The sequence below is a fragment of the Gymnoscopelus braueri genome, assembly GCF_963280865.1.
Source record: "Gymnoscopelus braueri genome assembly, chromosome: 13".
NCBI classification, from domain to species: domain Eukaryota; kingdom Metazoa; phylum Chordata; class Actinopteri; order Myctophiformes; family Myctophidae; genus Gymnoscopelus; species Gymnoscopelus braueri.
Genome location: NC_137615.1, coordinates 32,705,609 through 32,711,608, shown reverse-complemented (window position 1 = coordinate 32,711,608; position 6,000 = coordinate 32,705,609).

Genomic DNA, 6,000 nt, shown 5'->3' with positions numbered 1-6,000 from the left:
GGTTCCCTTTATACACTCTTGGAGTTTAAATGAACACTTAGGCCATGTTCAGACTCGCAGCCCAAATGAGATTTTTGGCCGATCCAGATTGGAATCAGATTGTTTTTTAACAAGTCTGAACACTAACAGCAAAATAAAACACATGGAAAATCTTTTTTGCTAATCAGATTTGAACCACATTCGAACGGACGATAAAGCGTAGTTATTCTCACAATCACATTCCTACGAGCAGGAGAACATCCAACTTCCCGCCCCGAAAGCTCAGACAGGCCTCCTGGGAACAGCGAATGACTGGCAGATGAGGGTGGACCTGGGGAAGCAGCTTAAATTCCCCCAAAACATCATGGAGACCAGCCTTAGACCAGAGATTGTTTTCAGAAACATCCAAGCGGGTCTTCACGCTGGAGCTAACAGTGCCCTGGGAGGAGCGGATGGAGGAAGCCAATGAAAGGAAGAGGGAGAAATACGCTGAGCTGGTGGAGAAGTGCCGCAGACGGCGATGGCGTGCACGGTGCATGCCCATTGAAGTGGGAGGAAGGGGCTTTGTGGGAAAATCCCTGTGCAAGGCCTACAGCCTCCTGGGCATCACAGGGGAACGCAAGAGAAAAGCCATCAGTACAGCTTCCTGTGGGCTGCAGAGAGAGCCTCACTATGCTGTGGATCAGAAGGGGCCAGCTGTGGGCCAATGCTTCTTGGACACAGGCCGGGAACTGATCACTCCTGGTCGGGTCGCCTGGGGGAAGGGGGTCTGGAGTTGAAAGACCCGAAACCCCCCCGTGACCCCAGGTACTATCACTGATGATGTGTCCAAGAAAGTGCATCTCAAGATGTATCTAACAACCATTTATGAGATGTAAAAAAATACAAATCTTGAATTTGGATGCTTCCGCAGAGTTAGTGACTCAAAAGCTGACACACAGAGTGTGAGAAGCAGAATCAGCAAGGTGCAGAATTCATTTCATGCATTCTCTGCCACAGATACAGTACATGTATGTACAATCAAGTAGTTTGGGGACTTGGTGATGAAAATCACTCAATGTGAACTCCATAAAGAAAAGAAACGAAACGAAACGAAACGAGAAAAAAAAAAGATGAACTAGAAGCTTCTGTCTCCATCCATTGAAGTCAATTCAGTACAATCTAAACCAGTGATTATCAACCCTTTTAATTTCAAGGAGCCCCAGTTTGACATGCATTAGAGCGTGTCCTTCATTTCATTTTTTTAAATCTCTGGGATGGCCCAACTACACTCTAAAATCCTCAGTTTTACTTTAAGCCTGGGTCTCCGGTACCCATGTTGTGAACCAGTGATCAACTGTTTTCCCACTGTCTTTTTGTATACAGTTCTGCTGCCAGTGACCATGTTCACGGTCCTCTTCAACGAATAGACTTGCCACTTACCAGTATTTAGCCATTTTTGTTCCCCTGCGTCAGTTGGAGACTACTGTATATTCATTTGGGCTAAGGTCACAAAGAGTTAGGCTTCTGTGCCTAATGCAAAGGAAATCTCTAGTAAGAGGGATCTTGCCTATATGTGTTAATAGGTAATATTATTAGAGGATGTGCAAAAACATTATACTCTTGTAGGGTAAACTGCTTACCATAAAATACATCTTCACCTTTTCACATTTCTGGAAAGTCATATTTGTCTGTGAACCATTTCAAGCAGAAGTTCTGGTGCAGGAATATGGATGTAACCTTTTTTGTGCCATGGTCAATTGTCAAGACAATTCTACTGTAATAGTAATTACATTCTGTGGCCTAAAAATGAAAGAGCACATTGCCCTACTTCAGTCAACCTATATAGTTCTATCTATTCATTTTCATTTTGTGTAAATGGTACAGAATGGTGTTTATTCCGTTTTGCCTGTCAATACAAATTCCATGATTGCAAATGACTAATGGATGCAGGTCACTTGAAAGAGCCAATTTCATGCAATTTACCATTCCCACGTGGAGAAAATGACCACATTCATAGCTCAGGGAAAAGCAATTTATTGCATAAATTACCCCATGAGCCCGGAAATAAGTGGTTATTTCCTTATTACACCCTGTCTCTCGAGTTAACGAGGGACATGGTGACATTGATATGAAAGTCACAGTTTCCCATGTAATTGCTCTACATCCATGCAGTTCATACTGGGTGCTTCTCCCTAATAATTCATGAATGAATAGCACAAGATTACATTTGATTTGTTGCTACACAATTAGATAATCCACGTAGGCATAGCGGGCGGGCCTATTCACCTGTTTCCTAGGCTTTTCACTTCCTGTGTGTGTTCCACTTCCTGTCGATTTGATCCAATGAAATCCAATGAAACTGGTCAGATGACTAATGATATCCAATGACATCCGACAGGAAGTGGAAAACACACAGCCTAGGAAACAGGTGAATATCTTGGGCACTCCTTACCATAGACATATAAAGGTAGACGCCTCCTCTGGCTCTGAAGCGTCGGCATCTCGGACGCACTTCCGCTTCCTCTATGCTTGTGGGGGGCAAGCTGGAAACTTCCGTGTGCGTCACAGAAGGGGGCGTTCAGTAGGCCAATCAGAGGCAGGTGGGGCGGGTCTTTTCTTAAGAGGCAGCCGCGCAGCAACTAGTCAGTTAGACGCGCTGTGATTGGCCAGTAGTTAACGCGATGTGATTGGTCAGTAGTCAAACAGCCCCGCGGAAGAGCCTTGTATTGAGATACCAGTCGCTCCAATGAACTGCAGAGGCCAATGAGGTATCTAGGTTTCTATATCTATGCGCCTTACCCCTTATGCCTAAACATTTTTGTTATGTTCTACTATTTTGAAAAACATTTTTAAATAGTTCAAATAGCCGATCTACAAGTTCACAACGTGTCGATGTAGATCAGGTATTTTCACTATTTCAAAAGGTTTTTCAAAATAGTAAAAAAAAAGAAAAAAAGTTTAGGCATAAGGAGTTAGGCGGCGCGCAAGAAAGGGCCCAGCATCTTTACATCTGGGAGACAAACATATTGAAATGAAAGTTTATGGCAAGCAAAAGAGTGTGGAAGAACAATGAAGTTTTAAAAGAGAAAGATGGGTAAACTGTGGTAGAAGTACTAGTCTCTGATTGTTTACTTCAAGTTACACTGTAACTTTTAGGCAATACAATTTTATTTTGACCAATCTGTATGGTAGTGTGTGTCAATAACTAACACAACTGCAGTGGGTTTATTTGATCTTACTGCTGTTCAATTGATACATTTAGATCCTGTTATCTGGTAGGATGACAATTAATGCAATAGCACAAAGTAGAAATACTCTGTTACAAGTAAAAGTCCTGCATTCAAAATTGTACTCATTATGCAGCATGGCCCGTTTCACAACCATATTATTGGATTGAAATTATTAACGCATTAATGTTCAGTAGCAGGGAACATACATTTTTTATGTCAATGTCCCCAGGAAGATTAGAATAGTATTGAAAAAAATAATAATACTCAAGTAAAGTAAAAGTGCCTATACATTGTACTTACTGTAAGTGCAAGTACTTGATTAAATGTGCTTACAGTAGGTTCTTTCTTTTGGGTAAGAATTAGTAACATGCGACAGAGCTTGAATCTCCTCTGCATGGTCCCAAACAGATGTCAGTATGGAGATATGAGATGAGACTATTTGCTGAGACAGTGAGTCAGGAATTTGATTCCCATCTGCATCCTAAACTAAACATGCTAAACATGCTCATCCTCATGACAGTTTAGGGAATTCTGACTGCTGTGTGGAGTTTGGGTGGCCTTGGTGCACTTTCATTTGAACCCCTCCATAGCACTCCCACAGAGGGTTCACTTGGTCCCACAGAGCCCCCATGGTGACGTGATACGGCCCGTGTCAATCTCCCCCTCGGGTCTCTGGCATGGTCCAACCAAAGCAAGCTGCTCTATTTGAACTCAAAGCTAACCACATTTTCACATACAGCGTCAAATATGCCGTGGATTTGAAGAGCCAAATGGACAAGTCACAAATACTAGTGCTTTGAAGAGCCGTGGCCAATGGGAAACTCCCTGAGGACCCTGACATGTTTTTCCTCTGTGAACTACATTTTACCACATGTAGCCATGCAACAGTTAATCAAACTAGTCATCGATATGCACACATCAATTCGCTCCAATGTAATCGATAATTTAATTTCATTATTGATTCATAAGCGATACCTAATTGGGGCATGTCATTGTAGATTAAAAGTTTCCAAAAATGTCAAACAATTTAAAAAGAAATAGTGAAAATAGACGATCTACAAGCTCACAACACGTTGCACAGAGACCCGTTTTGAGCTTGTAGATCAGCTATTTTCATACGTTTTGCACGACACCGCAAGTGGTTAATCAATTCGTTGATATAAAAAAATAAGGAACGCGCTTCTCGATTATTCTATTAATCGAAAAAGTAATTGATGTAATAATCGTTTAGAAGAGAATCCAGGGTTTCAGCCCTGTCTGACCACATGCAAGTACCCTGTCCTCCACTAATTGGTTTTATAATGACCCTGACCCATGCTCATTGTTACAGTATGTAATCTCTTAGTGGGCTTTTTTAACCACTTGAACCCAGTGGTGGAAAGTAACTAAGTACATTTACTTAAGTACTGTACTTAAGTACAATTTTGAGATATTTGTACTTATACTTGAGTATTTCCAATTTCCAATACTTTTACTTCTACTCCACTACATTTCAGAGGCTACTTTTACTCCACTACATTTACTTGAAAACTTTAGTTACTAGTTACTTTTCAGATATAAACTATGCTATAATAAAACATGCATTAACCACTTTAGCCCTATTTTATACCTAGGGTATTTGAAAATAGCCGATCTACAAGCTCATAACGCGTTGCATCGCGACGCGTTGTGAGCTTGTAGATCTGCTATTTTCAAATATTTAGTACTTTTACTTTTGGTACTTTTAGTACATTTTGATGCCAATACTTTTGTACTTTTACTCAAGTAATTTTTTTATTCCGGACTTTTACTTGTAACAGAGTATTTTTATATTGCAGTATTGGTACTTTTACTTAAGTAAAGAATTTGAGTACTTTTTCCACCACTGCTTGAACCCCAGCATCCCTATTCTGGGGGGAACGTTCTGCAAAAATAGCAGCTCTACATGCTCAGAATTGCAACGTGTTGTGAGCTTGTAGATCTGCTATTTTTGGCAAACAGCTTTGGCGTAGAGTGAAAAAAGTCTGCCAAGTACAGTTGTAACTCAGGTCTGTTTTTGTTCTGAGAATGGAGGGTTTAAGTGGTTAATGCAATCCCAAGGAGCAACTGTCTGGGGGCTGCTGCCTGTCGCTGATTGTTATGCTATCATCTCAAATTGAATTGAGTGTGTCTGTGTCTGAGTCACAAGTGCCATTGTGTTCATCTAATGAAATCCTACGTGTGGGGAAAATGGATTAGGTTTATATTGGTCACAATACTGTTTACTACCCTGGTCAGCTCCTACATGCACGGCATGGGGAGCACCCTGCCCTAAGGCATATTATGCTTGTTGACCTGGAGAGGTCAAGCAGACGGCTCAGGGCACGGTGTCCAGGCTGTGATTTACCTTGTTCTCCTTACGTACAGTCTTTTCATAATGTTTTATTTTGTTTTGACTTAATGTTTTCAATTTCAGTTTGGCTTTAATTAGTTAGTTTTGTTTAGTTTTTATTTTGTGAGAAAAAAAAAACGTTTTCATCATGTTTTTGGATTTTTTAAAAGAGATTTTAGGTGCGAGATTGAAAAAGGTTAGAAAAGATAATGTGTAATAAAAAAAACATAATACAATTGTTGTAACAGTTAAAACTGGCACAGATTGGAGGATATGGTTCATAGTCTTCTTCATGGAAAACTGACAAAGACTAAAACTAAGGACATTTTCTCTACGATTCTATTTAGCTTTACTTAGTTTTGAAAAAACACACAAAGTTATCATGTTTTGTAAAGCTTAGTTTTTAGTTTTAGTTCAGTTATTTAAACATTGTTCAATTCTAGTTTATTATTTTGTGCG